The 25019-nt window shown below is 47.3% G+C and overlaps 2 long non-coding RNA genes and 1 other non-coding gene across 4 annotated transcripts in view; 1 reads left to right on the forward strand and 2 right to left on the reverse strand.

The window, feature by feature from the left end:
• LOC128328964 (uncharacterized) overlaps positions 1–4880 on the reverse strand; it is a 33319-nt gene extending 28439 nt beyond the window's left edge. For both annotated transcript variants that reach the window (XR_008309469.1, XR_008309471.1), the window contains exon 1: positions 4647–4880. This is a non-coding gene — a long non-coding RNA (uncharacterized LOC128328964). The remainder of the gene's footprint in view (positions 1–4646) is intronic.
• Positions 1830–1901, forward strand: TRNAA-UGC (transfer RNA alanine (anticodon UGC)). Its single transcript has one exon. It is a non-coding gene; the product is annotated as a tRNA-Ala (tRNA).
• Positions 4881–13152: 8272 nt separating the features above from the next.
• LOC128328962 (uncharacterized) lies at positions 13153–22766 on the reverse strand. The gene is made up of 4 exons (XR_008309467.1): positions 22628–22766; positions 19551–19735; positions 14817–14893; positions 13153–13350 (listed from the first exon to the last, which is right to left on the reverse strand). It is a non-coding gene; the product is annotated as an uncharacterized LOC128328962 (long non-coding RNA).
• Positions 22767–25019: the final 2253 nt, after the last annotated feature.

The following is a 25019-nucleotide window of genomic DNA, read 5'->3' on the forward strand; positions in this document are numbered from 1 at the left end:
AATTTAATACAAATTTCTCCTGCTCAGTGCAGCAGCGCTGCAGCAGTCAAGGGAGCGCGTCGGTGCCCCCTCCCCCACGAGCGGTCCCTTCCGCACCGCCCCCCCCATTGCTTTGCTGGCGGCCAGTCAGTGGCCTGGCTTGGCGGCGGGCGCCTTTCATGCTGCTCACTGCGCCTGCCCTTGGCTGAGGCTCGCTCGCTCCGTCGCTCGCTTAGTCTGGAACAGCCAGAAAGAGGCCCTCTAGTGGCTTGCCAGCCAGAGGGTCTCTAGTCAGTGACGCATGCGCGACTCGGCCGGCGTGCCGAGTCGCGCTGCACATGCGTGTGGTGTGACCATCCTCCTCTGTTCTCCTGCACGTGGTGGCGCGGTCGCCGTCGCGGAGGAAAGCGTGGTTGCTGGGGCTGGGGCTGCACTGCGGCAGGCGCAGGCAGGACGACGAGGACACACACGGACACCCGCACGGAAGAAAGGATTCAGCGGTGGGCGGGCGGGTGGAAGCAGCAGACCAAGTGTCAGGGTGAGAAATTGAATGAGTTGCAAAAACTACAGAAGCCACATGTGGGGAAAAAACATATTAAAGAATCAGGCTTTTATTTAGCTGCCCAACTATGGTTCTCCGATGCCTAACAGGTGTTAATGTTTGCATTATACGCTCCTCTCTCTGCCCGAAAAGAAAGAAAAACAATCATAAAGATTCTTTGGCACTCAATCTTAAATGCATGCATGTATATGGAACTGAGAGTCAATTCCCACAGCCTGGGTAGTACAGCAGTGTGAGTTGACTCAAGCAGTGTAACATAGCTGCCTGTGCATTGTTACAAGGTGTTTCAAGAGAGTTTTACCATGAGTTCTGCTTGCTGGCATGCTCGTTTTTGCACTGTGAAAGCTTGCCTTGTGATCTCAGTTTACGCTGAGGTGCTCCTATAACAGCTCCATCTCAGAAAAACCTGCAGTGTTAGCTTCAACAAGTGCCTGTGGTATCCTGCTAAAGACACAAAGTTTGGCAAGAAAAATGGGGGAGGGGGTTATATGCCAGGACCTTTGGAGATTGTCTCTTGCTTTTGAGGAAAAACCTAAGTATAATGTGGTGTGTATCATCAATCATTGCATCATAATTCTGTTGTTTGAGATACAAGCCAACTCCACAGGGTTGTTGCTTGTGAGGAAAAACCTAAGTATAATGTGGTGTGTATCATCATTGCATCATAATTCTGTTGTTTGAGATTCAAGCCAACTTCACAGGGTTGTTGTGAGGAAAAAACACATGTGTGTCAGTCAGATGAATGCTGGGGGGGCGGTGGCGGGGGGGGGGGCGCAATTTCAGTGCTTGCCCCGGGCGCCGTTTTCCCTAGTTACGCCTCTGGTTCCATGGCAGCTCTTCCTGCCACCATCCATCATTAGGGCAGTGACAATACCCTCCAAGGGAGCTCTCAAAGCAGAAAGGAGGAATAATATATTGGAGAGGATGCTCCTCCAACTAGCCTGGCCAGCCCAAACGTTAAGGCAGGGGTTCTCAACCTTGGGTCCTCAGGTGTTGCTGGACTACAACTCCCATCATCCTCATGCTCTGTGTGTATGTCCATGTCCATATCTATGTGTGTCCATATCCAGAAGGGGTGTAAACTGTGATGTTTTGTGGTGCCAATTTAAAGCCGCAGTTAAAATCCATTTCCTCCTACAACGGGAAAATGCAGGGGGGTTTTTTGCAACACAGATGCGACGTTATACGGCTGTAACGCAGCAATAAAACACAAACGAGGGCATCGGAAATGTGAACGGCACCTTGCTTACAGTTAAACACCCAACAGACAATGTGATGAGATGGGGATGGGGCTGTAGCCCAGTGGTAGAGCATCTGCTTTGCATGCAGAAGGTCCCAGGTTCGATCCCTGGCATCTCCAGATAGGGTTGGAAAGAGTCCTGCCTGAAACCTTGGAGCAGTCACTGCCAGGCAGTGTAGATTAGGGATGTGCGAGCTGACTTGATTCAAACCACGGTTTCAATCAAACCGAACCGGCCCGGTTTGGGCAGTTCAAGTTTGAACTGGACTGGCTCCCCAAAGCGGGGGGTCAGTCTGAGTGCAACCCGGACTGGACCTGGTTCTAAGAACCAGTTCACGGGACAGTTCAGGGGCATACTGGTCAAGGGGGATTCCCTAGCCAAAGGACAGGGGCAGGAAGCAAAAGAGTACTTTTTACATTTAACTTTCAGGCAGCCAGGGCAGCAGGGACGGTGGAGGCAGCCATGGCGGTGGCAGAGACATCAGCAGTGGGGGCTCCACAAACCCACCCCCCTCATCCTCCCCAAAGCAGCCCAGGCCAGATGTGACCCGATTCGGGCCTCTGCACATGCACAGAGGCCATTTTCGTGACCTCCACGTGACCTCCAGAGGCCATTTGCATGGTGGTGCAAATACCCCCCACCCAGCCCCGTGAACCAGTTCAGCCCGGTTCAATGGCCAAACCGGAATGGATCCAGTTAGTCCAGAGCCAGACCCGAGACAAAACCAGTCAAAACCCTAACCAGTTCTGTGCACACCTCTAGTGTAGAGAATACTGAGCTAGATAGGACCAATGGTCTGACTCCATATAAGGCAGCTTGCAATATTCCTGTGAGATCCGTCACGGAAGGAAGGTGAAATACAAATAAACAGACTGCAATAGTGCTCCAGGGCTGTGAAGAAGCAACACGTGCCCTGGTCCCTGTCGCACCAAATTCCCCAAAGTATATTTCTCTTGCAGATATGGTAGCAGACTATTATTTTCTATGATTCATGTTTAGGTTCAGAACTGGGGGGAGATCATGCTATGTGCTCTGGATAGAAATACTGTGCGGTGAGAGATAGTGTGCTTGCTTTGTTGTGACAGAGAACCACTCTGCACATGCTCAAAGGCACTGGGTTCACTGCTGCTTAGGATCTTCATAGGCTGCCTGAGCCAGCAGTGAAATCAGTTCCTAAGCCCTAATTCAGATTGAAACCACAGGTTGCCATTTTGCCTAAAATATCACAGAGAAACCTAAGACAAGTCCCTAAGAAGCAGGAGCCACTTAATTTCCCTCTATTCATCTTGAGCATCTACAGAGAAGTGTGTGTGTTGTGTGTGTGTGTGTGTGTGTGTGACTTTTTAAAAACAGAATTTCTCGGGCTAGTTTAGATGTATACAGTTTTTCAAGTGTTTGTTCCAAAGGGAGGGACGATACGGAGGCTTCCATTCTCCCATCCCAAACAAGGTGATAATAGGAGCAGGGTTGTGTCACTCAGACCAGGAAGTGCCTGATGCCCCGCTACAGTGCTGTTACGTTCTGGGATGTATAAAAAGAGAGAGATGGGTCTTTGGTGACCTAGGATGACAGTCATCCATTTTGTTTTATGGGGCTACAATGCCCTGGAATGAGAGAGGGACCTTGGAAGCTGCCTGATACTGAGTCAGACCATTGGTCCATCTCGCTCAATATTGTCTGCACTGACTGGCAGCAGCTTCTTCAAGGTTTCAGGCAGGACTCCTTCCCAGCCCTACCTGGAGATGCTGCCAAGGATTGAACCTGGGGCCTTCTGTATGCAAAGCAGAGGCTCTACCACTGAACTTTGGTCTCCTCCCAGCTGAAAGAGGGAGAACTTCAGGGGTGTCCTGGAGGGGGGACGCGCAGGGACAGAGTGCCAGTACTTCTCAGATTCGCTGGCTCTCGGGGTGGGCATGGCCATGGGGGCTGTCATGGAGAGCAGCACCTGCACTTCTGCATTTGCAACTACATCACTGGAGAGATTCTTTTAAAAGGGGCGGGGGAGGGGAGGCATTCTTCTGAAGACCCTGTCGTGCAAATACACCTTGACGTTTCAAGGATCGGGGGAAAACATGCCTTTTGCAACTTGACTGGGGGTGGGAGGAAGGAATCAAACCCTTAACAGGGCTGGGGAGAGGAGGACAGGAGAAGATTTAACAACTCTCGGTATTACCCATGGTAGCTTAGTGTATGGATGGCGGGAGGACCGGGAGAGAGAGCGCGCGCCTTAGGAGAAACAGGCAGCAATCAACCCTGCACACACACACACACACACACACACGCGACGCTCATCAAAAGCAAGGAGCCGACAATGAAGAGAAAAGGCACGGAGAGCAAGCAGACCACGGCAGGGAGAAAGTCATGTAAAAGGACCCATCATCCAGTTAAGCGGCGGAAGGGAAGGGGGAGGTGGGGAGGCTGGGAAGGGAGGAAAAGAGAGAGGCGCTCCTTGCCCTCAATACAGCAAGGGAGGTTCCCTCCTCATCCGCCCGGAGATACGATCATTCCTCCTTTTCCAGAGCGAGGCGAGATGCTGGGGAGGAGCCCGATCCAAGGAGGAAGAGAAACCAGAAGGAGCAAAACCGGCGATATGGACTGAAACGGAGCCGCGCGATCAGGGTTGAAATTGACCAGACTCTGACTGAGGCAAGCGGCACAGCCTCCGCGCTGTCGGGGGTGGGAGACGAGGAGGAGACGCGAGGCAAGCCGCGGATCTCTCCGCCGTGGCAATTCGCACGTCGTTTTGCAAAATCGGGGCGGGGGGAGGGAGGGAGGAGGAAGAAACCTCGGGGCACTATTTGAAGAAGGAAAAGAGAAGCGGGGGATGGAGACACGGAGGGAAACGAGACGTAGCAGCCACTCACCTGCTTGAGCGCAGAAGCGACGGGGAAATGGCAACGTGGGGCTGGGTGGAAATGGATCCCGATTCGTGACCCCCGAAGCCCCTCCGAGATGGATCCGGGCGGTACCGAGCTGCCTCTGAGGAGTGTTTGTGGCGCTGGCTCGGATCACTTCTCGGATCGGCCTCTAGGGGGCCCTAAAGGGGCACCGCGCTTGCCTCGCAGAAACGGGATTCCTCGGGTTCCGCCAGCGCCCGCCCGCCCGCCCGCTCTCTGCCGTTCCCTTGTTTGTGCAGGAGGCTTTCAGTAACAAGTGACGGGGCTTCAGCATGGGGTCTACTACAGCGCTCAGCTCCCACAGGGACTTGGCCCGCTCTTACGTCATGTGCTTTTAAGCACGAGCGGAGAGGCTTGTTACTCATGGGAGGGCGGGGATGGGAGCAGAGTGGCCATAGCTCCCTGCTGGGTTTGCTACAGCCCCCTCCCTAGCAAGGTTGCTTCTCTGCCTTTTATCCGCAGCTGCATGACTAGTGGCAGAAACTCAACAGGTGCAGCCTGTGTGGAGAGGTGCTCCCTCTCCAGGCCAAAACACATTTCATCATCTGTTGTATTTCTCCTGGTCACTTGTTGAAAGCAGAAGAGGGTCAAAAACTTGACCCACTCGACTTTCACATCAGCTGGCGACTCGGCAGGGCTCTTTTTGAACAAAAGAGAGATAGAGAGTCCCTCAGGGCTTCAACATTCTTAGGTATGGTTTAAAAAGAAAAGAAAAACCTATTACAAAGAGAACCTAAGAGGATGCTTTACAGCTCCCTTGCTTGTTTTCTTAAGTCCCACAGTGGCAAACAGGATTTACCCACAAGTGAATGTGCCTAGGAGTGCAGCTTTAGTCAAGGACTTTCTTCCAAGTAAAGTTGCATAAGATCAAGTGGTGATTGGGACTGTAGCCTTTACAGCTAGACTGAGTCATTAAAAGTGTTCTAAATCAAATAAAACAGCATCCTCTATTATTATTATTATTTATTGTTTATACAGTCAGACAGGTGTTATTGACTGGTTTGTTTTATCCAGACATTGAGTCCTTCCCAAGGACCTGGGTTGGCTGAATTTGATTATCAGTGTTGTTGCTGTTATTATTATAGATATCGTCGCAGAATATAGGCTGTTCCCAGTAATGTTGCTTTTTGTAATTGGCTGATGGTGATTTCTGTGGCCCCTATGGTGTTGAGGTGCACTTCAAGTTGTTTTGGAATTGCACCCAGGGCACCAATTACCACTGGGATTATTTGGGTCTTCTTCTGCCACAGCCTTTCAATTTCAATTTGTAGATCTTTGTATTTTGTGATATTTTCTATTTGTTTTTCTTCTATTCTGCTATCCCCTGGTATTGCTATGTCGATGGGATAGCAGAATAGAAGAAAAAGAAATAGAATTATTATTATTATTATTATTAATATTAATTATTATTATTATTATTATTGATTCAATTTTTATACCACCCTTCCAAAAATGGCTCAGGGCCGTTTACACAGACAAATAATAAATAAATAAAATGGATTCCTGTCCCCAAAGGGCTGGCAATCTAAAAAGATACATAAGATAGACACGAGCAACAGCCACTGGAGGTACTGTGCTGGGAGTAGATAGGGCCATTTACCCCCCCCCCCCCGCTATATAAAGAGGCTCACCACTTTGAAAAGGGGCCTCTTTGCCAAGTTAGCAGGGGTTACATAGCATTATGTAATCATAATGTAATGTTATTCATCTGACTTTTTTAAAAAAGTGTAATTTTTTTAAGTTATAAAAACTTGGAAAAACCACAGATCACAGATACCATAAATGGGTATCTTTTATGAGTATATTTCATTAAGGGTATCTTTGTTTATATATCCCTTGCACTCCACACAGAATGGGATGCCTCTTCTAAGTTGGCTCCTCCTTTGACCTACATATGCATCCCCTTAAACAAACAAAAACTTGTTTATCTCTCTTCAAAACTGTAGCTTTAAACCATATTCACTTAATCAGCTAAGATCTTTTTGATTAACCCACTACAGTTTCTCAACAGTGACAGCCTTGATTGTTATTTTTTGACTCGGTTGGCACAGCCACAGTAGTAAAGTAAACTTCATTTCTTCGCTTTTTACCACCATTGAAATGCGAGGAGGGAAGGCAAAGTAACTTTGCATTCTCCCAGGATGATGATGATGATGATGATGATAGGTTGTGCCATCTGCTATGTCTCTGTGTTGTGTTTATGTCTTTGATTCTATGATGTTTGTTTTGTTCTATAATAATTTACTATTATAAATTGAGAGTCGGCATGGTGTAGTGTATTGGTGTAAAGTATCGCTTCTCGGCCTTTTGGCTGGGAAAGCATTCTCTACTAAACACATCTATGTATGCTGCTCTGGGCTCCTGATCCACAATTTTTCTTTATTGTGTTATTTGTGTATCTGTCTCTTTATTTTAACATAATGTAGTTATTTATTTATAATTATGCATTCATTTATTTATATCTATCTATGTTAACCATTTTGGGAGCTTTTGTTGAGAAGCAGTGCATAAATATTCACTGAGGCTATTCTCACGATTGGCTAAAATCAGGCTAGGTTTTAGCAGAATGTGAGAACCACCTCAAAGCGTTGCCTCAAAGCAGGTAACCCACTTGCGAAACCCTCCCCTTAGCCCTCCGCTAACTGGGGTTTCCCGATCGTGTGTTGCCGCGGCGTGGCTCCTCGCTGGGGCAACTCACGAGGATACCCCCGACTGAGAGGCTAAAAAGCAGCCTCCCGCCTCGGGGGTCTCTCCAGCATGCTCTGCACATTTGCGCATAGCATGCTGGAACCTCCAGGGGCTGCACAGCCCCCAAACTCCTAAGCCCCCGTTCGCTCTGTGACGGAGCCGGCAGTGGTGTGGGTGTCCGATCCAGCCCCCCTGCGCTTCCCCTCCGGTCGTCTGCAGGGAGAGCGGACTAAGCCTACTCTCCCCGCAAACCCACTCTGGGCGAGTCTCACCAATTGTGAGACTCGCCTCATTGTATTTGTTGTATTGTGTTTGTAGTGGTTACAGTGTTGGACTAGGGAAGACCCAGATTCCAGTCCCCATTCAGCCATGAAACTCATTGGGTGACTCTGGGCCAGTCACTCATCGATCAATCTAACCTACTTTAGACTGTTATGAGGATAAACATAGCTATGTATGCCACTCTGGGCTCCTGATCCACACGCATTTTTCTTTATTGTGCTGTCTGCGTATCTGTCTGTTTATTTTAACAGAATATAAACATGTGTGGAGCAGGATCATGCTTAATGCCCTCTCCCAATCTGTGACATTCAGGGTTTGGTTGGCTTAAAAGCAGGGGTTCTCAACCTTGTGTTATGAACAGTCCACCTATCAGAACCAGAGGTATCAGACTCAGAAGTATGTGAAATATAGGCCCGGAATACAGGCCTGTGTCTGATTTCGTTTTATATCAAGAAATGAAATCACACCTAACCTCTGGTGAACTGCCTGCTCTCCTTGCTCTGAAGGGAGGAGGGAATCCAGCATTGTGTTGTTAATGGATATGCAAGGAAACACAATGAAGCCAGATCTGAATGCTGAATGCTACAATCCATATGCAACATGCATCTGACTCACTATGTCTATGGAAGAGTCTGCCAGGGAGCTGATTACCTCCCCCCCCCCCAGTTTCCTTTTACAAGAAGTCAGTGTTAATTGCTTGTATTGTTCTCCATGGAAGTTCAATATAGCCAAATGGATACTGAGAAAATACTTGTAGGCTTTAAGTATTCTCTCACTGATGATTCTGTCCTATCCAAAATATCTTGAATGTCCCACACATGTGAATATTATCTTGTTTTCAATTACAAGAAAAACACTGGAGAAAGGTACATATGTAATTGCTGTCTCACACAGAATATCCTGAATCCCCTTACTAATTCTTGACTTCTTAACACCTTCTGGGGGCCAGACTGCCAAGATGTAATTTGCAGCGTCTTAGATGCAGATTTGCTGTGGGCAATGTCCCCCTTCCTCCCTTCCTGAAGCGCACAGAGTTTACAGAAGATGAGAGTCAGAGATCTCTCTGGACTGGAAAATAAGACTTTGTTCAGAAGGTAGCAGCACGTTATCACCTTTTGGACATCCAGGAAAAGAGGAGATCTTGAATAGATTCTATTCAAGGATCAAAGATAAAATCACTATAAGAATGAGGCTTTTTGAGACAGAGAGTTAGCAATCTTTGCCTACAGCAAAGCTGCTCACACGCTTTCCCAGAGTTTGCTGCCCAGCCACGGGGCTAAGTAGGAACTCCGCCCATGCTCAGAGGCTGTGACTTCCACTGCGCAGTGAGAAGTCCAGGCTCCCCAGCCATGGAGCTCTGAGCTATGATCTGAAGCAATTGCACAACTCCTGTCTCCGCCAGCGCCTCACCCCTTCAGCTGAACTGATCTGTCTCTCTCCAGCCTCTGATCCTGGTAATATGCTACAAGCCTTGGAATTCCCTCCATCCTTTCCTCTTCCCCTGCTCCCTTCTCCTCCCCCCCTTTCCCTCCACTAATCACCACAAAACCATGCCAGCCAGCCTCTCTCAACCCCCCCCCCTTTTCTGCCTGTATCTGAAATGTATTAGAATCTAGGAAGATTTAAATGCCCACACATATGTAGTTAGGCACACGGGTGAATATTGGTGCTGGTTAGGAAATACTGTTGCTGATATTAATAGAGTATTCTGCTTTCTGCTTTGCTAGATTATGTGGTTAGTTTTTATACTCAATAAAGCCCATTGAACCTCTTTGAGGACTGGTTCGACCTCCTTCCTTCTTTGCAAACCCAGATCACACATGGTCACTAATATAAAAGAACAAGGTCACGTTGGTGACATTATGGTACAGACCTATTTTATATACTGGCTAATGAGCATGTTTAGTATATAGATCAGGCCTGGTCTGCAACACTTGGGTGTCCAGACATTGTTCGACAACATTTCGGGACACAAGGGTGGGGATCCCTGCTTTAAAGCATAGAACCTACAAAATGTAATAGGTGCAAAGGTTCTGTGCTGGGGTACCAATCAATCAATGTCTGGAGATCAGTAGTGGGCAGGGCCAGTAAGTATAAATGGCACCCACTCCATATTCTCATTCTCCTCAGATGAATCAGCTGCCCAGAGCTACTGTCTCTGAGTCTGAGAAACCCCCTCCCTAGCAGGGGCGTAGCTAGTTGGGGGGGGTGGAGCTGGGGGGCCCTCAGCAGCTAGGAGGCCTGGGTTCTTTGAACCCATCCACTCAGTTGCAGCTACACCCCTGCTCCCTAGATATATTCAGTGATGTCTGTTCCTGCTTGCTTTAAGAAAGCTAAAGCATCATGGGTGTGAAACAAGGTTGACATGGTCCAACTCAGGACTGGGGTTTTTGCTGGTTTATTCTTATCTACTGGGGTCCAATGCTTCTGTCTTGTAATTTTGTATTGCATATTGTGTTAATGTCGGAAGCTGCCCACATTTGAAGGTGGAAGCTGGGAGACAAGGATATTGAAGAAACAAATAACGGCCCTGTCTTAGAAGTGGAGCTTGAACCAAGTCTCCCAGCTGTGAGTCAGAGGGTAATTTTACAGACAAGGTTTAGTGTGGCAACATTGTCCGCCCGCCCCCCCCCCCATGTGAATGTATAACCTTTAACCCTCCCATTCCTCCAAGGAACTCAGGACGGCATACATAGGCCAAATTCGCACGTGACACAGAACTGTGGGTCCAATGGACCCACGGTCCCACTCCCCACCCCACCCCTGCTCTCCTGTCTGAATTTGGATGAAACAGAGAGTAGGGATCCCACAGTCAGCGAGACTGCAGAGAGGAGGGGGAACTGGCTGTGTGGATTTCCTTCTTTCATGAAGGACAGCCTGCACAGCCAATCACAGCTGGAGAGAGGGAAGAGCCCCCTCCCTCAACTCCAGTCACAGGGAATGCAGCCTGCATTCAAAATTTGGATGTCACGAAGGCTACGTTTAACCTCGGGTTGGGGCAACGAAAGTCACTACAACCTGAGGGTTCAGATTGGAGTTCCAAGATGGAAACCTTGGGTAGTTCCTCTCATGGAACTGGAGCTGCATGCATCTGCGCATGCAGATTTGGCAACCTCTGGAATCTTTAAGTCCGTTTCCATGCTATGCGCAAATGCAGCCACTGTCAGCCACCCACTTTCGTATCCTCACAACAACCCTGTGAGACAGGTTAGGGTAAGGCATAAGTCCAATTCATACATTATGTTTAACACTCACACAATGAGTGTACAATGTATACAGGTACAGTTATCCACACGTTAATGTTGAACACAGTACAGCAGTACACTTGCTATCTGTCCCATCATTTGAGCGGCCTTTACCCAGGTTCACTTTTTAAATGTAGTCATTCACACAATCACATGCATGAATGTAGAGGCATCAGTACCCTCAGCCAGCGTGGTGTAGTGGTTAGAGTGCTGGACTAGGACCAGGGAGACCCGAGTTCAAATCCCCATTCAGCCATGAGACTTGCTGGGTGACTCTGGGCCAGTCACTTCTCTCTCAGCCTAACCTACCTCACAGGGTTGTTGTGAGGATAAACTTAAGTATGTAGTACATTGCTCTGGGCTCCTTGGAGGAAGAGGAGGATATAAAATGTAAATAATAAAAAATAATAATAATACAGCATAATGTCTGAACAGGGCTATAGTGACTGGGAAAAGGTCACCTGGTGATCTGATATCAGCTTTCCTCAGTCTACGTCTAATACACTGTCTACTACACCATACTGGTATTGAGTGATGTAAAGCCTGCACTGGCAAAAATGCTCATTCACATTACAAATGCCTCTCTTCCATTGGAAGAGCCATGAGATGTTCACACAAATTGTAGGGGAGACACCCAAATGCAATTTAAGTGTGGCTTCTGCAAAGCACATTTCCCCACAATCTATTGCAACTTCAGCAGATCCAGAACATGGTGACCAAATTCTCATCTGGCCCTAGGAATTGCATTATGCTAAAGAGAGCCGTGCTAGTTTCCAGTTATTTCCCGAGCCCAACAGTATTATGTTTAACTTTTAAAGCCTCAGGTTAGGGATTCTCAACCTTAGGTCCCGAGATATTGGACTACAATTCCCATAATCCCTGGTGGATGATGGGAGTTGTAGTCCAGCAACACCTGAGGCCCCAAGGTTGAGAATCCCTGCCCTAACGTTTGGGGTGGCCAGGCTAGTTGGAGGAGCATCCTCTCCAATATATTATTCCTCCTTTCTGCTTTGAGATCTCCCTTGAGGGTCTGCTCTGGGTATTGTCACTGCCCTAATGATGAACGGTTGCAGGAAGAGCTGCCATGGAACCACTTTCTCATTAAGCAACTGGCTGCCGAGGAAAGTTCACCTGCCCAGCTGAGCAGGGTTGCTTTGGGAAACTGAGAGCCAATGCTTCGGTTTAGGACGGCTCCTGAGAGGTTTCAGAAATGGTCTTCAATGGCTGGCTACAGATGGGTTAATAACCGTGTGTCTGTTTATACCGCTGAACATTTACATTTGTCAGTATTTTGTTTGTTAGCAGCTCTGAGAGCCCTTGTTGGTTCACTGGCAGTGTATGTATGTAGTTTTGATTAAACAAACAAGACTTTTAGGCATTAGGGCAATGTGGCACTTTCACACACCCATTGAAATAGTGCATCCATCACTGGTGTAGTTAGTGTGTGGCTTGACTGTGGTCATGCAAAGGTCAGGTCACAGGCATCTACCAGCTAGCACTCTGAAAAGTGCAAATGTGCCCCCTTCGATGAGGATGTTTTGGAGGATGTTTTCCATTTTATGTTCATAGTCTGGTTTTCTGTTTTGCAGAAACAGGCCTAGCTCTCCCTGCAACAACGCTTTTGAGGGAACATTCATGTATCCACTCAAAAATAAACATGCACACAAAGAAGCTACACACACAAACACCCCTTTGCCCTTGCACACACACGTATGCAAACTGCTACCCACACCTCCATTTCTCCCCCAGTTTTCTCTTTCCAATCACCCTCTTTCTTTATTTCTGAGCTGGGTGTTCCCTCTCCCCAGCACTGAAGGACACACCTGCCTTTTACTGTGCTCTGCCTCCGTCACTGGCCAGAGGACTAAGGGCGCTTGCAGAAGCTCCAAATGCCAATATTCAGCAGGGACAGCCCCTGTTTTCTGGAATCTGCTGCTGGTAAATCCTGGTAGGGGTTTGCCCTCTGACCCCTCCCCAGACCCCTGCTTTCCACTGTGTGTTGTCTCAGTGTGTTGTCTCTGAGTGGGCTTCAGATATCCTCAGGATGCATCTCATGACCTAATTAGGATAGTGTGAATCACAATGTTCCAGAGTTTCTAGAAAAGCGTCCTTCCCAGCCCTACCTGGAGATACCAGGTATTGGAATCTGGAACCTTCTGCCTGCAAAACAGGCTCTCTCTCACTGAGCTGTGGCCTGATCCCCTTGTCCCCCATTTCCAATCTAGCACTCGAAGGAAAAGAAGAGACAGACTGTGGTGTTCGTTCTAATTATGTGATTCTCCCGTAACTCACTAAGGAGAGCAAAAGAAGGCAACACAAGTAGCTTGGCCTCTTTAAAGATGCAGATTCACCAAGGCATAACTGGCAAAGGTCATCAGGGAGAAGCATGGAGAGATCAGTTTTCTGTCTTGAGTTTGGGGTGACTGCTGTGATGTCCATCTGTTCTGGTCTTGGCCCTGAAACAGCCAATGGAGAGATCTCTTCAATGCTGCTAGCAGGAGATTGCCCAATCCCTTCCTTCAAGTCTTACCCATTGATCAAAAGTCCATCTGCTCCAACCTTTGTACAAGAGTCGGGGCCACCTACGTCAGCTCTTATCCAGTAGCAGATCCAGTACTCCAGATCAGATCAGGGGTGGAACAATAACAGAGCAGACAGTCAGGTTCAAAGAACCCAGTCTGCCCAGCTCCTGGGAGCCGCCCACCTCGGCTGTCTCACTCCCGCAGTCAATACTCATTTCCCAGCCCACATTTGCTGGCTGGATGCATCTATTTTCCTTTCTCCCCTCTCTGGAGGGTAAGAAATGGGGTGGGGAGGTGGAATGCACCCAAGCAGCAAACACCAGCTGGGAATGGGCTCTGGAGGATTCGTGCGGGTCCTCTGGGACTCTGGCCACGTGTGTGACATCACATGCAAGGGGCACGCTACACAGCTACACCAGTGCATCAGATTCCAGAAAAGGCTGGTACTCCAAGGATCTTTTAGATCTCAGCTCTCTCAAACTCTTCCTCTCTGTGCCCAAACTGAAAACTGCTTCCTTCTTTACTCTCGCACCTTGCACCAATCCCTCCATTTAGCCGGGGCAGTGCGCCCCCTCCCCCTGCAAATCCCCCTGGCCTTCCCCATTCCTAACATTCCAGAGAAATCCCAGCACCCAAAGACCTTCTCCTTACAACTAACTCCCATTTCAGAGACATCAATTGCCCATTAGGGGGCATTCTTTTATTAAATCTCAGACCCTGATCAGGCATAGCTGTAAGGCAAACCTATAAGAAAGATTTCTGCGGACACTTCCTCAGAAAATCTGCCAGTTTTCCTAAATTGTATTGCACACTCCTCCTTGTCCACCTTCAAGAGAAATAAGAAGCTGTCTTTTATATCAGGCTTGCTGGTTATGTACATTGATATTTGAGGCTTGAGCTGCTCTGTTATATTCTGTGCACAATATATTCCTTTCTCTGTGTGTCATCTTTCTCTCTCCCATCTTTTTCTTTTTCAGAGCAAAGGATGGTATACATTCCACCTACTGGACATTGGTAGGAACTGGAGCCCCAGAAAGCATGGGAGTTGAGGGTGGATTTTTCAAACCAATTCTCCTACTATCCTCAACATTTTTGAAAAAATTCCAGTTGATGATTCTTCTAATTTGATTCTTTCCTAAAACCTCATTTATGGATGATGTTGAATTTAGCGGGGGCGGGGGGGGGGGTGTTGAGAAAAGAAATTATGATCTGGAGGTGCTGAATTTGGTGGATTCATATTTAATGTCATTGCCTCAACGTGTTTCAATTTTTTCTTTACTTATTACAGTTCTATCCTGCCCTTCTCCCAAGGAACAGAACACAGCATCGGGACCCAAAATACTGGCTTTCCACATGGTTAGTGGCTACACCAAGCCTGACCCTAGTAGAATTCAACTTACCTGTTGTGTTCAACTGTCACTTGGGGCAACTATAGGGATGTTCTCAGAATCCAGCGATATCCTCATCACCCAGGTCCCTGGTGGGTAGGTAAAGGGATGTGGGGGGAGGGAGATGATACAGTAAGTTGTTTCTCAGCTTGTAGCATTTCCAGAGCTGGTGACTTCCACCAAGGCATGCAAAAGAGGCCTTTGAATTTGCACTTCTGCTTCGTGTCAGGTATCCCTAGCAGTTATGTCAACAAATGCACTGCCCACCCCTCACCAGTGGTCAGCTTCTAATCAAATAGCAGCCTGGGCTCAAGTTCAATTAAAGGAACCATAATTTGTGAGACGGATGGCCTGCCTCTCACCTCAGAAATGTGAGGGCTAATCACGCCTAGTCAGTGATGACAAACGGAAATCTGGGTATGCTCAGCTGCACTCTCATTTTCAACCCTAACTCCACATCTCTGAAAGTTGAACCCCTCTTGAGCCATAGATCAAATTTAGCCCAGCTTGTTGCTCACCTTTTCTTGCAAGTTCAAAAACTCAGAAGCAGAATGTTGTTTTCAAGGGAAGTTGAAAATTAACCCAGAAAATGACTGTACAACCTAAAGGGCTAGCTTTGCTGAGCTGATTTCAGACCTTTTTCTTATTATTATTTATAAGAGCAAGGAGGACCCAATGAGTCTTTGCCTTCCTGAAGACCAAGTTAGGGATGCTGAAAAACCAGAGCTGGGCAGCCACGCTCATTAACTGGGTAGGAGAAGCCTCCCACCCAAGTTTGGAAGCTGTGCTCGCTCCCATTTACTGCTCACCTGTGAGTAAAGACTGAGATAGGAAGGGGTAGGGATGTGCTTAAAATGCAATTTGGCGTCTGAATCGCAGCACAATCCCGTTAGAACTGAGGGCTTCCACAACCTCTTTAACATGGAGGAGAGCCGGTCCATCCTTGCTCCTCCTCTGCTCACCATCTTTGCCATACTCGCGGTGCTCCCCCTAGTTATCAGCAAACACCACTGGTGCTCCCCCACAGCTGCCCCCATGTGGCGCTGGCATGCACATGGCATCTGTGCACCCATGTCAGCCATTTGTGTGGTCCGCGTGGGGATTGTGCTGCAATTTTAATGCCAAATCACATTCCGGCACATGCCGAGGAGGTGGAGGATGTGATTGTCTGTGAAGGAGGAGCGGAGTCCGAGGACTTTTCGTCCTACCCTGTTGAAGAGCCGGGTCCAGCTGCTGGCAAGGATGGAGCCTGTTGACTCAGCTGCTGCTGAGCAAATGATCACTTCTTCTCCCTCCTACCTAGCTTTTTACCCACAGGCGATCAGAACACAGGAGCATGCACAGTTCCCGAGCATGGATAGAGGCTTCTCCTACCCAGTTAATGATCAAAAGAACCAACCTCCTGTGCATTAATAACAAGGAAACGATACTAGCAAGACCCAGGTACGACACAGTATGTACTTCCTGTTTACCCAAGCCTTAAAAGATTTGAGGTACAATCCAGTGAGAAGTTTTCCTCCAACTTCTTAGGAACATAGGAAGCTGCCGCATACTGAGTCAGACCACTGGTCCATCTAGCTCAGTATTGTCTCCACAGATTGGCAGCGGCTTCTCCAGGGTTGTAGGGTAGCAGGAATCTCTCTCAGCCCTATCTTGGAGAAGCCAGGGAGGGAATTTGAAACCTAGATGCTCTTCCGAGAGTGGCTTCATCACCTGAGGGGAATATCTTACAGTGCTCACACATCAAGGCTCCCATTCAGAAGCAACCAGGACAGACCCTGCTTACCTAAGGGGGCAAGTCATGCTTGCTACCACAAGACCAGCTCTCCTCTGTGAGGAGAGAGGCTCCCCTCTCATTCTTCTAATCAAATATATCTGAATTATGTAAGATCTTAAGGATACCAGCTACCAACAACTTGTACTATGAGGAATGTAAATTACCAAATTAAAAATGATTTCAACCTTTACAGTCTGATGTATGAAGTTTTGGTCTTATCTATACTTTTTTTAAAAATCCATATTTTCGGACAACAATCCCTATAATGAGGGTTCATTAACCCTCTATTGTAGGGTCATATGTGATTGATAATCTCCATTTCCCACTTCCTATCAACCCATTTCCTGATCACCAGTTCTTTAATCTGCTTCCATCCCTTGCCCACCTCAAATTAAGCTGCCACTAAGCTCTTTACAGAATTCAAAGGGGGTTCCTTCTATAGGTGCACCAAACAGAACAATGGCAGGCTCCATAGGTAATGAGTGACCAGTTAAATGAGTTACGTTCATGGGAGCAGAATGCAAATGGAGTGCCACAGGGATGCTTAAAATTGTGCCCTTGTGCAAAAGTTCCCAGCAAAACCTAGGAGGTGTGGCACCACAGGTTGTGCACCTTGTTGCGCAATTTAATTTAATTTAAATTTTATATCCCGCTGGCCTGGAAGATGAGCTCCCAACTTAGTGCAACCAGTTCAGGCAACAACCTTGTGCTAGCACAACATGTCGGTGCAAGTGGTTCGTCTGCCTGGATGCCAGACATTCTTTTTCCAGCGAACACAGCTGGAATTCACTGTATTCACTTGAAAATTCCCCATTCAGATTCAGCAGTCCTTGTGCCCAATTTATTTTCCCATCTTAAGAAAAAAGCTTTCCAGAAACCATCCATTTCTTAATAAAAAGAGAGTAGCGTTTAAAATCCAATGCCATTTTAGCTCTACAGCTGTCCATGTGACTATAAAGGGGTATGTGGTAGAAGAAAGGAACAGGTATCGTGAATAATTTTCCTGTGTGAGACAAAAGAGCAGTGTGGCAGGGTTTTATATAGGCTATACAGTGAGGTCATTCACACAGGACTGGGTCTCACGATCCGTTTGGGGCTGTGAGGAGGAAGAGCGGGCTAAGTCTGCTCTCCCCGCTCACGAGTGGGGAGGGCGCCCTGGGCGGCCGGATTGGCCGCCCACACGATTGCCGGCTCCGAGACGGAGCCGGCGGGGGCTGGGGAGCTTGTGGGCCGCGTGGCCCCCGGAAGCCCCAGTATGTCCTGCATGAGCACACAGGGCATACTCGGGAGACCCCCAGAGCCGGGAGGCGGCTCTTTGCCTCCCAGTCAGGGGTCTACTAACGAGTAGATAGCCCGGGTTTGCGGAGCGCTCGCTCCACAAACCCAGGCTAAGGGGCGGGCTACTTGAGTGGGTTAGCCGCTCAAGAACCACCGGGCTTGCTTGTGAGCCCGGTGGTTCTTACGATTAACAAAAATCGGCCTAGGCTCTCCTAGCCCGATTTTTGTTTATCGTGAGAAAAGCCCCACAGTCAAAACTTCTACCTGGGTTTGGGAGCTGTGTGTGCTCACAATTTTCAATTGTGTGGAAGTAAAGAAAGAGGAAAACCTGGGTAGAAGTGATTGTGTGGAAACAAGGTAGGAGGAAAACCTGGGTAGCTTTTCCTCCTGCCTTGCTTCCACACAACTGAAAACTGAGAGTGCGCACAAACCTGGGTAGAACGCAGTTTTTGATTGTGTGAATGATCTCAGCATTTTCTGACAAGGTCAAATCACCACAGCAGGCGTTTTCAACAGGGGGTACTAGGACCCTGACTTATAGCTGCAACTCTCACAAACACGAAGTAATATTATCAGAGGCGCTCTTACCCCTGGACTTTGGGACCGAAGTCCAGGGACTCCACATCCCCTGGGGCCCCCACAAATCATCTTTAGTCTGTCCTGGGTGGTGTGGTTTGTGCCCTCAAGAATCTACATGTTAAAATAATGATGCTTAACTTGCAGCAGAGAACCTCCAAAGGCCCTTAGGTCCAGGCTCCAGAATTACCTAGGTGCACCCCTGAATATTATATAGATTTAACTAAGAGTTTATTCAGAAACAACTCAGTTTTCTCCTTCTTTCCGTTTCCTTTCTGACTTTACTCTCCATCCCACCCCCCGCCCCACTCTACAGGATCCCCACTGGGACAAACTTCTAAACAACAAAACATAAAAGATACTGGATAGTATCTAAGGGTACTTGAAGGGCTCCCAGAGAGTACTCAGAGACCTCCTGCCTCCCCACGCTGCAGTCACGCTATAATTTGTTTCCCATCTGAGGGCCACTGGCTTGAAGCTGACACATCCTCCGTGCTGTGTCTGCTGCAGAAGGGGAGGGAGGAGGGCTGCTGTTTCTGATGCACCTGTCCTCTGCTGCTCCTGATTGGCTGGCTAGGTGCTGAAGCTCAGCATTCTCCTCCCCTCAGCCTGACCGACAGGCTTCACAAAATCAGCAATGAGTGCTCCCACTGAAACTAATAGAACAAGTAAATTTGCCCCATTGGTTTCAATTACGGCTTACAAGTAACTCAGTGTGGCTAGGAGCCAGCAGCTGTAGGAGCCTGTCTCCCTTACTATGACACTTACATTTGTCTTTTTATATGTACACACACACACACACACACACACACACACACACACACACACACTTCTCATCCCTTTACTACTGAAATTAGTGGGACAAATTTTCTTGTCACATTAATTTCAGTGGGAGTACTCATGAGTAACAGACTGGATGTAAGCCAGTGACTGAAGTAGACTCTCTCATAACAGTAATGTTTACATTTGTGTGTGTGTGCTCACATGCACATGTGTGCACACACTCACACAGACTCCATGGGGCCTGGGGTACCTGAGCTGAAGATTTGCAACTGAAGAGGCACACTTGGTATAAAAGGTTGTGAATCCCTGCATTACAAGATGATGCCTTTTACCTCTTCTTGGCGCCTTCTCGATCAAGATGCTCAGTAAGGGCATTCAGAAATGCCTTCATTTCTTCTTTTGAGGCATTGTCACCCGGGTACGGTGGTGGTTCGGAGCCCCCAACATGGTCAAGGAGCAAAGCCATACAGCAGGTGAAGGCAAAGAGAGTGGTCCAGCATCTGTGGGGAGTGATCATCTGTGGCAGGAGGGAAAAAAACACATGGCCATGTGCATAGGGCATCTACTGAATGGATACTCTTCTGTGGATTTATTAGAGAGCCACATCATCTTCACAGGTGCATCATCTTCAGAGGTGCAAAACATGTCCTGTGCCCCAAGCAGCAGACCATTAATGGGACACCTTGCCCTAAAATGTGTAGGGTGAGGTCTGTGCAAAAGTGAACCCAACAGTAGCAAAACAGCCTCTTTGCATTTAAAAATCAGCCATCTAGAAATAATATTTATGGGGAAAACAAATAGGCTTTGCCTTTCAACAAAATATATTAGGCAGCAATTTCATGCTTGACTAAGAAGCAGAAGGTTGCTGGTTCGAATCCCCGCTGGTACTACAGGCAGCAGGGATATTGGAAGATGCTGAAAGGCATCATCTCACACTGCACAGGAGGAGGCAATGGTAAACCCCTTCTGTATTCTACCAAAGAAAACCACAGGGCTCTGTTGGCACCAGAAATCGAAATTGACTTGACGGCACACTTGACCTTTAATTTCTGTATATAATTATATTGTAAATTCTTGAGATCTTCTTTTCATGTGGGCATCAGACTGAATTTGCATTTCTGTCATGCCTTTGAATAGGAGATTGCTTTGGAGGCTTATTTACAAACTGGCTTGGGGGCAAGTCCAGTTAAGACTTAGGAGGAAACGTGGGCCTTGTATGAAAGGTCTGGCTAACTTCCTTTTGGCTTCAGGGCCCTGGTATCTGCTCATCTTGCCACCCTCTGGCGTCAGCCTTGTCTAAAAAGATTCCATATATTCCCACTGCAGCTGGATTGGACACTTTAATGGCATACATTTGCAATCTAGAAGGGCATGGGGATTTCTTCCATTTGATATATCCAACACCCACACACACACATACAGAGTTTACCCTACTAGTTAGGGGTGGAGAGCCAGTCTTGTGGTAAGGTAAAGTGTGCCATTGAGTTGGTGTCGACTCCTGGCGCCCACAGAGCCCTGTGGTTGTCTTGTCTTGGGTAGAATACAGGAGGGGTTTACCACTGGCTCTTCTCGCTTCAGCATGGTAGCAAGCATGAATTGTCCCTGTTGCCAAGCAAAAGGGATCCTTGGTTTTCCTTGGTTTGCGTTTGGATGAGTTACTACATGTGAGCACTGTCTGCTATTATTATTATTATTATTATTATTATTATTATTATTATTATTATTATTATTATTGCTATAATAATATAATATAATAATTCTATAATATTATTATATATTATAATAAATATATATTTTATATAATATTATATATTATATTAATATATAATATAATATATTATAATATATAATTATATATTTTATATATATATATGTGATAATATATAATATAATTATAGAATAATAAATAGTAATACTGCTATAACAACAACAACAACAATAATAATCATACTTATTATTATTATTATTACTTTACATTTTATATCCTCCTCTTCCTCCAAGGAGCCCAGAGCAATGTACTACATACTTAAGTTTATCCTCACAACAACCCTGTGAGGTAGGTTAGGCTGAGAGAGAAGTGACTGGCCCAGAGTCACCCAGCAAGTCTCATGGCTGAATGGGGATTTGAACCCGGGTCTCCCCGGTCCTAGTCCAGCACTCTAACCACGACACCACGCTGGCTCATACGGATGCCCAGTGGCAGAGCATCTGCTTTGCAGGCAGAAGGCCCCAGGTCCACTCCTGGGCATCTTCAGGTAGGGCTGGGAGGGACTCCTGCCTGGAACCTTGGAAAGCCACTGTCGGTCAGTGCAGACAGCACGGGGCTAGATCGGACCAAGAGGCTGACTCGGTAAAAGACTAGCTTAATTTCTCTATAAAGGAAAAGGCAGTTAACAGGTGGTCCCTGTAGAATCCAGGAGAAGAGAGAGCTGTGGTGTGCAAGGACAAGGCAGTGCAGCTGAGTCAGGAATATGAATGGCTTAACCCTGCTAACTTGGCAAAGAGGCACCTTCTAACGTGGTGATTCTCTTGTATTTAGCAGGGGGAGAGTAACTGGCCCTGTCCACCCCCAGCACAGCACCTCCATTGACTGTTGCTGGTGTGTGTCTTATGTTTCTTTTTAGATTGTGAGCCCTTTGGGGACAGGGAGCCATCTTATTTGTTTGTTTTTTCTCTTTGTATACCTCCCTGAGCCATTTTTGGAAGGAGAAACTGAATAAATAACAACAACAACAACAACAACAACAACAACAACAGAGCTCTCCTCACGATCTGTGAGAATAGCTCCAGGGCAGTCTTTGGGGAAGGAGGGTTCACCTTCCATTCCCCGCAGATGATCTCCTTCAAGTCCCTGGACTAGTGCGCGGTGCATTACTGGGATTCCTTCCCCCCTCCCCCCCCCGACACATGATTAAAAAGCACTCACTCCCCTAACCTCGTTGAGGTTAATAGGCGAGTTTGCCACCCTGTAGCCATCAGGATTGAGCCTGATCCCAGTGGTTCACACGAGCGTGCAAAACCCAGCTGGGCTCTCTTAGCCCGCTTTTGCATGCTTGTGTGAATAGCCTCATGATTTAAGGAGAGGCAAGTGCAGTCTGCCTTCAGTGCTCTTGCCGTTGGCTGTTTGTTCTGCCTCTACTCCAGGACTGGAATAAAAGTAACTCAAGGCCCATTCAAAAGCAGGCCTGGATCAACGAAGAGATTAACCCCAAACACCACAATGCCTTCCTATCTACTTATGTTCACCAGGGGCTCCACTGGCAAGGTGGCACTTTAAAAAGGATACAAGAGTCCACCGGAAATTCCCCATATTCTACCGAACCCAAGGAAGACAAGCCCTTCCAGGGCTGGAGCCTACCTAGGAAGGAAGAAACAACCCACACTTCCTTTCTCCAAGCCCGGTTTTTACCTCAAGTTTGCAGTGGAGAAACAAGTACCTCCTGCTCTGTGTGTTCTGTGTTGACTGTGCAATTTGGAGCCTCTTATGTCTATATATACATATCACTTGCTTTGCTCCTCCCACTCTTGCCATCTCCACCCAGTTTAAGGCGGAAATTATGACAGCGGCACCAGCAACCTCGACCTCCTTCCTTTATGGCTCCTTCACTAACAATCACCCTGCCATAGACAGATCTTAAAACCGGACTTTTCCTAGGAATCCCTCAATTTAGTTATGCAGAGTTGTTTCAAAGGCATTGACCGTCAAGCAGCAATAAAAAAGAAAATGTGTCTGTGCGAGGGGGGATTCAGCATCCAGACATTCGTTGTGTGCCTCCTTCTTTTTGGAAACAGCCTTCAAGCGATATATACACGGAATATTGTTTCTGTATCATCCTACAGTGGTATTCTGCCATATCCGCCCCTCTCTTCCATTACATTTAGTCAGTCTATGCCATTTCTTCACTGCTGCTCCAGCCCTTTGGCGAACCCCTTTTGGTGAACTCCTTTGTCAGGGGTTCAGAAACAAATATGGAAGTCTCATTAAATATTGTGCGGAGACAGTGATTGCAACACAGGGCCGCTGGCTAGCATCCGGGTTAACAAGACGCTTGCACAAACGTGCTTGTGCAAAGCCATTGTGCTAGCTAGCTGCGATAAACATACTATGCCTTGTTCCCACTCAGTTATAGCTTATTATCTATGCAGTCCATCATGGAGTCCAATCAGACTGGAGGCAGCTTTTGCTTGTGTGATCAACAGGTATCCATTGGGTGGGTTGATACAACTCCCTGCAAGACAGTAAACCGATAACATGGCAGTAAAATGCCAGGATGTGAACCCATTCTGAACCCATCCAAGAACGGTTCCTGGGCTGCGTTACCTACAACTGCACAACAATCTCCACCAAACTTCCAAAGATGGGAACAGAAAATTAGGGGAATGGCAGTCATGCATTAATGCATTAATGCAGCACGGGAACAGGACTTGGGCGGGTTCAGATGTCATGTACACAGGAGCACTCATGCTTGCATGCCAGCATTTTATGGACATCTTACCAGTTTACTGCCTTGCAGGGGGTCATGTAAATGCACCCATTCATCCAAACCTATTGAAGAAAGGGGGCCGAATTAGTCTGTGGGTTGTTACTATTTCACATTCATTTAGTACTATTTATTGTTATTATTCTGTACTGCAGGCCATTTTGACACCTCTCCCTTATATTTTTACTACTACTGCTGCTACTACTACAGTTTAACTATTGATTTGGGGGGATTCCTTCCTGTGAGTAACGGCAAACTCTCCAAGAAAAAACAGGTAACAGATAGGCACAACGGAACTGTTTTTGTACCCTGTGTACCAGTTGCTGATATAGATCTAATTTGTTCCTCTTCCTGGAGCTTATCCTTTTAATGTACCCATTCAAATGGGAGAATACTGGCTTGATGAGAACGCTTGAAGAGCCCTGTTGCACCAAACTACAGATCCAGCTTGTCCAGCAGCCTGTTTCCAGCAATAGTCAGGAGGGGCGGCCCTTTCATGAGGCAAGTGAGGTGGTTGCCTCAGGCAACAGGTTACTGTGGTGCCAGCAAGGCGGCAAGAGTCCTCTGCCCCTGCCGTTGGAGAAGCTCTTCGGGACTGATCTGACCCCTGCAAGCTTTTCAAGGAGTTTCTCTTGCCACATTCCTTGCAAAACTGGCAAGAAGCACAAAGAGAGAGAAAGAAGCTGCTAGCAACCTTCCCTCCTCTCCACTCCACCTGCCCCACTTTTAGAGCTTGCAAGGGTTTAATTTTTATGTTTCAAAGGCATTGACAGTCAAGCAGCAATAAAAAAGAAAATGTGTTTGTGTGCGGGGGGGTTCAGCATCCAGATGTTTTTTTTGCACCTCCTTGAAGTGTGGCCCATCAATACATTCAGAAGTTTTAAATGGACAAAAAACATTTTTGACCTTCAGAATCTTGAAGTTCCTTCCTTTCTAAGCCGAGTAAAACAAAACAAAACATCCTAAACATTCTGCAACAACTAAAGGTAATTTTAAAGAGCCACAGTATCAAGCAGGTCCCCCAGCATCACCGCCTTGGACCTGTCCTCCAAGAACGATGAGAGGCAGAAAGGAATGGCTCCTGACACAGGTAATTAATCAAGGCAACAACAAGCACCATTTCTGTGCCAAAGCCAGTCTGAAGATGGACTGGGAAGCATCCAGATAACTGTCTTCATCCAGGAACAATTGGGGTTGGGTCACCACCACACATGCAAACACCAACCCAGGTTCAAGACTGGCTAGAAATGATCTAGTTTGGTTGGGGGTAGTGTTGGGTTTTCCCCTGAAGCATCCTTTTGACCATTCCCTTTGAAGTTG

The sequence above is a fragment of the Hemicordylus capensis genome, chromosome 6, assembly GCF_027244095.1.
Source record: "Hemicordylus capensis ecotype Gifberg chromosome 6, rHemCap1.1.pri, whole genome shotgun sequence".
In the NCBI taxonomy this organism is placed as follows: domain Eukaryota; kingdom Metazoa; phylum Chordata; class Lepidosauria; order Squamata; family Cordylidae; genus Hemicordylus; species Hemicordylus capensis.